Consider the following 11862-nt stretch of genomic DNA (forward strand, 5'->3'; position numbering starts at 1 on the left):
AAAACGGTGCTTCAAGCAGCTTGATATTTGTTACTTAAAAGTTTAAACACCAGAATTGAAACATCCTTTAGTCGTTTGGACCACTGTTTTGAGGTAAGTTTTATATCAATCGACTCGTATCCTCATTCCGATAAAAGACCCTAAAATATCAGTTTGAAATTTGGAAAAAAACATAACGTCGTTAAGTTTTTTTAACGGGGGTTCAATGAAAACAAATGGTGTGAAAGTTGGAATCGGTGACAACTACTCTCTAAGTTGGGATTATTATCGACCAACTATGTTTAAGTTGAGGTTAATAAAATCCAGTTCACCAAAAAAAAAATGGGCCTAAATTCTACAAAAGTCTTAAATAATGAGTGTACGAAATTTGAGTGTCTTATCTCACCGCTATTGAGTGCATAGTTCCTAACCTAGTATAAATAACAATGAATGTTGTTTATTTGAATACAAGTTTACATGGGAATATTTCGGAAGAAAAATAAGTAAAGATTTTCTTTTTTTTTTTGGTAAGTTAATGAATGTAGATAATCTACAACTCAGGCATGAATATGAATTTATATCAAGTCAAAGTTAACGATAAGCACGTCCCAACAACATACTCAAAACTTTACATAAAATAAAAAAAAGGTAAACAACGCACTTTATATAAAAAACTAACAGGATAAATGTCAGATCATATAGAAAGAAAATTAAACCATGAGACAGCTTTAATAACATGTACCTTTACTATTTGATCATTTTTACGTTTTTATTAACTCGATTGTAAGTAAAATTTATATCATGACGTAAATAAAAATAGACACATTACGACGATATACTCAAAATTTATAAACCATCATATCTAGAAAGTAGAGAAAAATTTAAAATTAGTTATAATAATAATGATAATAATAATAATCATAACAATAAAAGAATTAAAAAAACAAAATAAAAACGAAAAGAAGAAATGAGCAATGAAGGAACCCACGTTATGTATGAAATGAAGAAAATAAAAGGAAAGAACTCGGTTGACTTGTAAGCGAGTCTTTGTCGTTTCTGAATAGTAATCTTCCGTGAGGTTTCTCATTAATTACCGACCCCTTTGCTTAATCCTTATAATTCTATAAATCATCATCACCGTAATCAAAATTCTCATCTTCTACGCATATCCTCTCTCCTCTCCTCACATTGTAAGCGCAATTTTCTTAGGATTTATCATAATTATCATGCATGAATGAGAACTTCTTCACGGTTCTTCTTGTTTCTTACATCCAATTTAGTGTAATTGCTGTTCCTGAGTTTATTTTTAGCTTAACTTACCTTTATCTCATAATTTTGATATTAGAATTGTTCAACTTTTTAATACATACAAAAGCATGAACCAAGTAACCAACCTTGGCTAGAAATTAGGAACGATAATAATAAAATAAGGTGCAAACATAAGGATAAAATAAATGAAAGATAAATCCTTTACTCCTCTCAAGTTGAAGCGTTAAAAGATCACACACGTTAACTTGACAAGCAATGTTTGTAACGGTTGAGCTGGAGTTTGGGCATGTAATTGGCTAGAATATTGATTCAAAATAATTGAAATATTATTATTATTATTATTATTATTATTATTATTATTATTATTATGTTTAGTGGTTTGGTTAAAGTGGTAGGGAACTTGGGTTTCTTAATGGAGACCCAAGTTCAATTCCCACTTACAATATTTTGGGAGTGACATGGGTGGCTCATTAAATAATGACTGAGATTTTTGTGATTTCCAGTTCGATCCAGAAGGCATCTTGATTTTACCACTAGTGGGTTTTTCCCAGAACTGGAGATAGTTTGGAGGTGTTTAAAGGTTCCTCCGTTTGGCTGGGTTGGCCAGCCGCGGTGACCTTTTGCTATTGGGTCATCCCGTACGGAGTACCTAGGCATTCTATGTTTGTTGGCCGTTCCCCCAAAAAAATAATGGTTTGCTTAATAGGTCAGCTAGTTGTTGCTTTGGGTTGATATGAATTTTTTTAGAATGGTGACTTTCTTGTATTTAGACTATCGCGCTTTTCAATTTTTAGAGATACACGTTGCCCCACTCTGCCCAAACTAAGTTGTCTTAACAAGTCCACGCTGGCTTCAAAGTTTGGCTTGGGTGTTCCACCGGAAAACCATATCGCTGACTGTCACTTGACAGTCGTTGTGCCACCACAAGAGTAGAACTCTCTGGCGTAACACACGGCGGGACGAAAACCTGGGTGGGCTCAGGGTTCGAACCGACAACCTTTGCATAAGGCCTAGCTCAAATCCTTTATTGCAAATATCCACCAAAAGTGACACAAGTGGGAATCAAACCTGGGTTTCCACCGGAGAACCCAAACTTGCTACCACCAGGCTAAAAGTGGGGGGATTTGGGTTGATATGAATTAGCACTCTCTTTCGATTAAACTCTTTCTCAAACAAAATAACAGTCCATTTTGATATGTTTAGTACGTTTGTGGAAAGCCGGATTGTTGGCAATATACGTAGTAGCTAAGTTGTCACAAATTAAAAGAGTAGATCCCACGACCACAGTTGCAAATACTTCAGCAATCAACGAAGACATAAAATTTCACTAACAATTCTGTCCATCGCTCAGTACTCTACTTCTCTCGAAGAACGAGTTACGACCGATTGTTTCTTTGTTTTCCAAGATACTGGTGCTCCTCACAATGATAGAAGATAACTAGTGAGAACATCTAGTTTATGGACAACCCATCCAATCGGCATCACAATAAGCAACCAAGTTTCAATCGTGTTCTTTTGGCAAAGACAAAATTGTAAAATTCGTCCGTTATATTTACACGAATTTCCAGTAGTTGTACTTTACCTTTATAAATGCAAAAAAACATCATTTATGTTTAAAAAAACCCTTTCACGATATGTTCTTTGGTCCGCTAGTTAATAGCGTTAAGTTGGCTTAAGTGATCCCCACTTGTGGGCAAAACATAACCCCCCTCTCCACCCCCCCCCCCCCCCCAAATACTAACGAGATGACCACCAAGTCATTTTCTACGGCAGAAAAGATAATTCCGCCACCTTATATCTCTGTCTCTATTCTCTAATTCACTCTGTGCATACACTCGATTTCGGTGCCACCATCACTTGTTTCCAAACCCCGATTACCTTTCTCCACACGATCATTAGATTTGTAGAAAAAATTGACCTTAAGTTGATTTGTTTCAGATCTGCTATTAACGAGTTTTAGTTACACAATCGCGATTCAGGCACACGCCCCTGATGATGGAGTGGTCGCGACTCCGGCAAAAGCCCTCACGGCTATCAGGGACCCTATCCCTCATTGCTGTCGGACCCTGATAGAGCAACCTCCCAACAAGACGTCTGTGTTGACCAATACTAATTTATTAACTTTCATTAGACTGATCAAGTTTAAGATTTTGTTTCATTGGGAAGGAACTCGACATCCTTAAGTATATCCAAACTTTATTTTCGTTGGCTTTGAACAATTCCATCCCAAATATGTAAGATTACCGCCGTCTTTAATGCTAAAATTTTCTATTAAGATAATCTTTTGTATCATGGATCTTTGTTTTATAATCAACGATATTTATCGCATCGTCCACGTAAATTAGAATGGCCACAAAGGATCCCTTCATTTGAAAAGCAAACAATGAATAATCTAGCTTTTGATTGGTGGTATCCAATGCCAAGTAAGGCACTAGGAACTTTTTGGTACCAATTACGAGAGGCTTGCCTTAAACCGTAAAGAGATTTTCTCAATTGACAAGCTCTTGTCTCACTCTTTCAATCTCCCGATTTGGCTTGTCCTTTACTTGGTACACCCACTACGAGTCAATGGGACATTTTTCTTTTGGCAAGTATTCAAGAGTCCAAGTTTGATTGTTTTCAAGGGCTTGAATTTCTTGCTTCATAGCATCAACCCAATTTGGATCATGCATGTCCTCTTGTAAATTTTTCGGCTCATCATTTTTACAAAAGGTCGCTAAAGATGCCTAAAGAGAATCAGGTGATTTTTTGTGCGAAATGTAATTAGCAAGAGAGTGTATCGTTGAGAAATGCTGATCAGATGTGGATTGAGTGTGGTCTAAGGATGGTGGTATAACTCATAGTCTTTGAAACGCTTTGGTGGTGATTTATTTCTTTTCTATTTTGGCCGATCATTATTCGAGTGAGCAATTTCTTCACTGTTTTCGTTCCATGAGTGTCGCATATGGTCTTGGTGATTAAAGTTTCAATTCTCGGATAAATAGTATGTCGCACACCCTAATGCCCTATTCACTGTTGGCTAATCCATTTGTTTCTTAATCATTTACGTTTGTCTTGAGAAGTCACTGTTTTACCATGCTCGATTTCGAGAATTTTATATCCGTTGAGGGTAACCGTAAGCCTTGTTTGGGCCGATTTGTTATTTCGAGAATTTTATATCCGTTGAGGGTATCCTTAAGCCTTGGGGGGGTGAGCGGGGCTCAAATGAGAGATAAATTTTAAAAAGTATGATTTTTAGTTAAATTATAGGAGAGAATATGGTGGGGGGACGTTAATACTCTAATAGATGATTCCATTCTAGTGATCAACAAAACACTATTTATTCATTCTCCCATAATGATTCATTTAATTCTGGATGTCATTTTTGCGTACCATTATTCCTTTTTGAGCTTTAAATTGCAACTTAGTGGTGATTTAGAAATGATATACAACAACTTGATTGAACTCATCAAGAACTCTTATTCACCTTTTACTGGTTTGTTAGGAAGAAAAGATGACATACACAGGGTTGGAATTGTTCATGGAGAATTTGATGCAGCTGAGTTACAATAACAATAATCGAATAGTCAGTAACAACGCGTTAATCTTATCAAAAAGGCCTCAATTACAATTGCTTTATCAAGAGCTCGGAAACATGATCGAAGTCTTGATTGTTGAAGAACAAAACATGCTACATGAGATTGAACAAGTGAGAAATCTGAAGAGACGGCTCAAAGATGTAGCACACGAGGCACACATGATCGTGGGTCTTTTTGTATACTCTAGAAATTATAGAAACTTAAATTATAGCGTGATTAAGTACAACCTAAATTTTATGAAAAGTAAGACAACAACCACCTATCATCAGCACTCCTTGAATCTTAAGGATGTTATGAGATCACTAAAATCTATCAAAGAAGAACTCATTACGATCCTTGATAACCGGAAAATGGATTCATCTAGAAGTATTGATAGCCTGAAAACAGAAACACAAACTGTTGTTGCTGGCACTAGAAATCCATTAGCAACAAAGAAAGTGTACGAGGATATGGTTGTTGGCCTCACTCGTGATGCTGAACTCATAAGAGACAAACTGGTGGAAGATCAAAAGCAACTGGATGTGGTATCTATAGTTGGTATGGGGGGATTAGGCAAGACTACCCTTGCTACCAAACTATTTAACGATCCTTTTCTTGTGTACCATTTCCATATCCGAGCATGGGTCACTGTTTCTCAAACATATGAAAGACGAGATTTGTTGATTCAACTAGTGGTGTCCATTTGCAATGAAATTGTCCCTGATAGTGCAAGCGACTCAAAACTTCGTGAGAAGTTGCATAAAAGTCTTATGCGCAGGAGATATTTGATTGTTGTTGATGACGTCTGGAGTATTCAAGCTTGAGATGACCTCAAAATATTTTTCCCAAATGATAACAATGGCAGTCGAATTCTGCTCACAAGTCGTCTTAAAGAAGTCGCTCTACATGCAAAATCGAATGGTTTTATTCACCGGTTAGAATTTTTGACCGACATGGAAAGCTGGGAATTACTCCGTAAGAAGGCCTTCCATGGTGATAATTTTCCAATATCGTTGATCGAACATGGAAAAGAAATTGCAAAGAAGTGTCATGGATTGCCACTTGCAGTGGTTGTCATGGCTGGAGTTCTAGCTAAAGAAGAACGAAGCAAAGATTCATGGGAAAGAATAGTTGAGTGTGTCAGTTCCTACATTGTTAGTGATGAAAGTAGGAACAAGGATATCATGGCTTTGAGTTACGATCATTTACCTCCTCGTCTGAGAGACTGCTTTTTGTATCTTGGTGGCTTCCCAGAAGATCATAAGTTTCAAGTACGAAAGTTGATATGGATGTGGGTGGCTGAGGGGTTTGTTGAAGAAGATGGAAAACGGAGCTTGGAGGAAATTGGAGAAGATTACCTGAACGAACTGGTCGATAGAAATCTTGTAATTGTTACAAACAGAAAATTCAATGGCGCTGTCAAAGCTTGCTCTGTGCATGATCTATTGAGGGAACTCAGTTTGGAAAGAGCTACAAAAGGACATTTTTGCATGAAAATAAGCACTCAAATGAGTAATTTTTCTTCTATGAAACAATATAAGCCACGTCGCATATTCACAAACCAGGGCTTCGAAATCAACAAATTGTTTCATGAGCCGTTCCCATGGGTTCATTCACTTCTGTGGTTTCATAAGAACATGTCTTTGATTAGCATCACTAATAGGTATTTCTATTCTTACCCTCTTCTAATGGTGTTGGATATACAAAAGTGTCAACTTGAAGACTTCCCATCGGCAATAGGGTTACTTGTTCACTAAAGGTACCTTGCGTTCTGGTACACCAAAGGTTTTCCATCCTCAGTATGTAACCTTTGGAGCCTTCAAACCATCATTGTTAAAAGTACATTACGTTTTTGTTTACCAAATGCCATATCAAACTTGGTGTATCTGAGGCATTTATGGAGTAATGGCTATATCTATTTCCCTTCAATTGAAAGACCAATGAATTTGCAAACAATTTCTAATGTGGCTTTGTGTTGTGTGGCTGAAAGTTGGGATAACTGTTTTCCTCGTGTCAAGAAGCTTACTTGTACGACTCTCACACGGAAGAATCAGAACTTCAAGGCACTCAGTTCTCTAGAAACTCTGATGTGGATTTATACGGCCTCAGGCATACAAGATAGTGGCCGGCAACTAACAACCAATGTTAACTTTCAAAAGATTCATGTGACGTTTCCTGATTCATTAAGAAAACTCTCATTATCAGGGTGCTATCTTCCGTGGAGTGATATGTCAATTATTCAATCTTTACCAAACCTTGAAGTTCTAAATCTACTAGAGTATGCGTTTTGGGGACCCGAATGGGAAGCTAGTGATGTCCCATTTCAGAAACTAAAATTCTTGAAGTTGAATGGCTTGAATATCGAGCAGTGGGAAGCTTCTAGTGTCAACTTCCCATGCCTTACACATTTAGTTCTTGATACGTGCCGATATCTTGAAGGGATACCTCTTGAAATTGGTTACATCTCGACACTTGAGCTTATTGATGTTGATGACTCCAATGACGCTGTTGTCGAATCCCTTGACATAATTCAAGAAGAGCAACAAAATTTTGGGAACTATGACTTGAAGATCAACGTTAGAAAAATGTTGCACCGCCTCGCTTATAACAGGAAATTGCGAGGGCTGGCATGGGTGTTGGACTGGTAATTTCAGATAATATCATTGCAATAACATATTTGGGTCAGATAATATATATAAAAAGTATGCAACCATAGAACAGTTTATTATAGACACGATTAATTTTAGAGAGATGTTTGTAAATATATGTATCATGCATGTAATCTCACATACCTTGAAATTCTTCATGGTTTATAAATTAGAGTCATATGTTATACACATGCTTACTGTCTTTAATTCGGGGTTGTTTTTCCATTATGTAGAGAATTTAAGGGACAGTGCGGATGGATCAAGTAACACTACATTACTAGATAGAGGTGTAAAATAATCCTGTTTGGGCCTGCCAACCCGCTTTATAACCCTACCCACTACACCCAAAAGACCAGTTTGTCTCAAACCAGTTAGGGCCGACCCAACCCGTCAGTTCGTATACCGTTTCGTAGTCTAGTTCCCTCAAACCGGTTTGGACCCAATCGGATTTGAAAAACATGCCACAAAGTCAAGTTTTTATGTTGGTCACTAACTCATCCAATCATTTCCATTTCACTCTCAGGAGGAAACCCACCTATAGGTGAGAAAAACCTTTGGCCCAACTTGAGCCCTCTATTTTTTTTTATTTTTTTTTGTCTCAAGGGACTTGAACCCAAAATCTCACCCTTTACAAATTGAAGTTTTTAGGTGCCTCACTCTAACCAATTGAACTACAGATCACTCCAACAAAAAAAACCCATCTAATTGTTGAGCTTTTCTAAATGAGATTCATCAAGACTTTAAACAAATATTATTTAATGTAGTTGATGGTAGTAGTGGTGTTGGTCGGAGTAGTACTCATAGTAGGAGTCGTAGTAGTGGCTGTCGTCGTAGTTGTGGTGATGTGGTCGTGGTGGTCATGGTCGTCGTAGTAGTAGTCATCGTCATAGTAGTAGAAGTGATGGTGTAGTGGTGGTATTGGTGATAGTGGTGGTTGTGTAGTGATAGTAGTCGTGGTGGTGATTGTAGTAGTAGTCGTGATAGTGGTGGTGGTCGTCGTCATCGTAGTATGGTAGGAGCAAGAGGAGTAGTCGTAGTAATCATATCAGCCATAGCAGGAGGAGGAGGAGCAGGAGAATGAGCAACAGCATAGTAGCAGGAGCGGCAACAAGAGCAACAATAGATATTTACGAGATTTGGAATTTTAGAAAACTAAATGCAGGACAAGTTTTTAATCATGCCTTTTAGAGTTAATATTACTTGCAGACTGTGAGCTTAACTGGTTTTATGTTAGGATTAAATGCACATACGAACTGAACACAACACACGAAAGCAATAACGAACACGAGGATATAACGTGGTTTGGTCTAAACTGGCCTACGTCCACGGGTGGCAGCTAAGTATTCTTTATTGAGTGACAAATAATTACAAGCACATAGCGTTGTTTATATAGAGACAGAACTAGGTTTGTAAATTATTGAACAAGAAATCTCAATTGGGCTGGACCCGGCTGCCCGCACCTGTCTCCTCTTTGACCTCAAATAATAAATCGGCCCAAACAAGGCCTACGAACCCAACAATCTCCCACTCAGAGGCCTTAAGTACTCTCATCTACACTCCTGATTTTACTTTTATAATCTAAACACTTAACTTCTTCTAGTTTCCACCACCTTCTCATCACTTAACCTGAAAATTCGTTTAAGCTCCCGGGAGCTCCAACACGTCAGTCACGGCTAAACCTGCCGCCGACTCATTCTCTGTCCCTACCGGCTCCCACTGTAACAAATTACCGGATCTTGAGATATCCTGAGAACAAACACTCTCCATATTCATCAAGTAATTCACTGAGAGACTTTTAAAGTTGGAGCAATGGTTTACTTAATACAGTGTCGACCTGGAACTGTAATTGAAACACGACTTGTGATCCCACTGCCAAAATGTCCTCCGACTGATTTAACCATCCTAGCTCATTCATCCTGAATCTTCACTTTGTCTCTAAGTTTGTTACTTTCAAAACGAACCTTCTTCTGCCCACGAGATTCTATGAACATGATTTTTTCTTTCACCAAAACTGTATCCACTCCTTTGGGTGACATATTGACCATATACAACGAACCCATTTTCTTGCCGCGAGCAACCTTGAGATTCCCTTTTACTACCTTCCACAGCCTATCCCCGAACTTAACATCGTGCCCCTGGTCATCCAATTGCCCAACTGAAATCAAACGTTTCTTTAAACTTGGAATAACCCTCACGTCTTTTAAAGTCTAAGAAGTATCGACTGAAGTTATCAAATCAACATCTCTCATACCCGCAACCTCTAGAATATCATCGGTAGCTAGTCGAACCTTTCGAAAATCCCCAAACTTTAGATTCTTTATCGTTTCACTATAGTGAGTGGCATGAAATGATTCACTAGAGTCCATCACCCAATCATCAACGTTACTCTCAACACTACAAACCAAAGCCTCATCACTAATGAATCCGTCATCTGTGTCATCTTTTATAACATTCACTTTCTTTTTACCATTCAGACACTGATTCTTGAAGTGTCCCTTCTCTTTATAATTTCAGCATTCAATATCTTTATTAGTCTTAGACTGACTCCTCTTCCTACTCCCTCTACCTCATTGTTTTCCCCTACCTCTACCTTCTGTGAGTAACATATTGTCACTTGAACTTCTGCATCTTGAATCTTCTCCCGGAATCAGGTCCCGAATCCCATCAAAAGTAATTATTGTAGACTAACTACCAATCGCAGTCACTGTTTGAGACCAACTGTCGGGTAAAGAGGATAATAACAATAGGCCTTGAACTTCATCATCAAACTTAATGTCAACTGACATTAAGCGGGACAGGATTGAATTAAGATTATTAATATGCGTTGTAACCGACCTACCCTCTTTCATTCTTGTTGTCACTAGCTCTCGGATAAGATATACCTTATTCGCTGCCAAAGGTTTCTCATACACGTTGGATAGTGCCTATATCATACCACGCGTTGTGGTTTCTTTCATGATGTTAAACGCAACATCTCCGACAACAACAAAGTAATACAAGCCCTAGCCTTCTAGTCTAACTTCTTCCAATATTCATCTGACAATTTTTCTGGTTTTTCGTCCTCAAGCACTACATCTAAGTCTTTCTAACAAAGTAGTGATTCAATCTGCATTTTCCACCAACCAAATTTCTGTCCCTCAAACTTCTGTTTCGAAACCTTTCCGTCTTCTGTCATTACAATGACTAAAACGAAAACCTAGATAAAAAACAAAGACAGATGCAGCAATGACATAAGCCTGAACTTAACAGTTGTTTGACTGAACTCTGTTAAAAATCAACCTATTTAAACTTACTGGAATAACGAACTGAAACTTTAAATACTGAAACGATAAAACCTGGCAAGCGCAGTTGGCACTAGTTTCTATTTCTTTTAATTACTTCTGATTGACGACTGTTCTTTAATAAAAATAGGATCTTGATTCAATTGTTATGGCGCGTTCTTTGCTAAACAGGATCTCGACCTCTTCTTTTTTTTTTGTTTCACCTTTTATCCTTGACAAATAACCCCCCCCCCCCCCCGAAAAAAAGGTTCAAGCCAAAAAGGAAATAAATGGTCTTCGGCTTCATCCTCTATTCACGGTCTAACAGCACCAAAAAAATTGTATTCTCAAACTTTTGGTCAATAACCCTCCTCGTCAAAGCACCATTCATAATAAAATAAAAAGAGATTTTAGTCTCCTTCAATATTTGTTCACTGCAAATGAACACGCCGACCTTCCTCGTTTATTTTGACTACTGCCACAAATCAACTTTAAGCAGCAATTGATCTGGTACTAACGACTGACTGTTGATTCTTACGCTAGTTGGCTATTGTTGCCGGCGGCACTAGCGGTGGTATTCTGGGTGGTTATAAAACTTTCTAAAACAATAGAACCTAAAACTCAAAACGTTGGTGATCGGGTAGGCACAACCCTAGCCGGCAATCACCCTTCTGCGGTGGCGCAAAAAAAATAGACGGCGGCTACTAGTATCACAACGCAACCTTAGCTCTGACTCTTGGTGCATCGACGACGTACGGGACTGGCTCAACGTGTTCTTCGTGTGACCTCAAGAGAGAGCCGAAGCTCTGATACCACGCGTTAGGATTAGACGCACACACAAACTCAACACAACACACGGAAGCAATAAACGAACATGAGGATTTAACGTGGTTCGGTCTAAACTACTGTCATACCCCATTCAAGGGCCTAGGCGTGTGACCCAAAGTTGGTACCTGTTTTGTAAATATATCAGAGTTTAAGGTTGTAAAGCGGAAGACTTGATTAAAATAGTATTATATAGACGGTATTTAAAGACACCCGTTAGTTTGTACAAAAGTGTTTGGATAAGAAAAACCAAGATTTAAATTATTTTAATAATAAAATGATCATTGTGCTATTAGATCGTCTAACGACTATCCATTATCTCCA

General features: G+C 38.1%; 1 pseudogene; it reads left to right on the plus strand.

Moving 5' to 3' along the window:
- The first annotated feature begins 4741 nt into the window (after positions 1–4741).
- Positions 4742–7404, plus strand: LOC143603207 (putative late blight resistance protein homolog R1B-17; annotated as a pseudogene).
- Positions 7405–11862: the final 4458 nt, after the last annotated feature.

The sequence above is a fragment of the Bidens hawaiensis genome, unplaced genomic scaffold (assembly GCF_021521415.1).
Source record: "Bidens hawaiensis isolate Kalapana, Puna unplaced genomic scaffold, B.hawaiensis_p1.1 tig00061021_1, whole genome shotgun sequence".
Classification (NCBI taxonomy): domain Eukaryota; kingdom Viridiplantae; phylum Streptophyta; class Magnoliopsida; order Asterales; family Asteraceae; genus Bidens; species Bidens hawaiensis.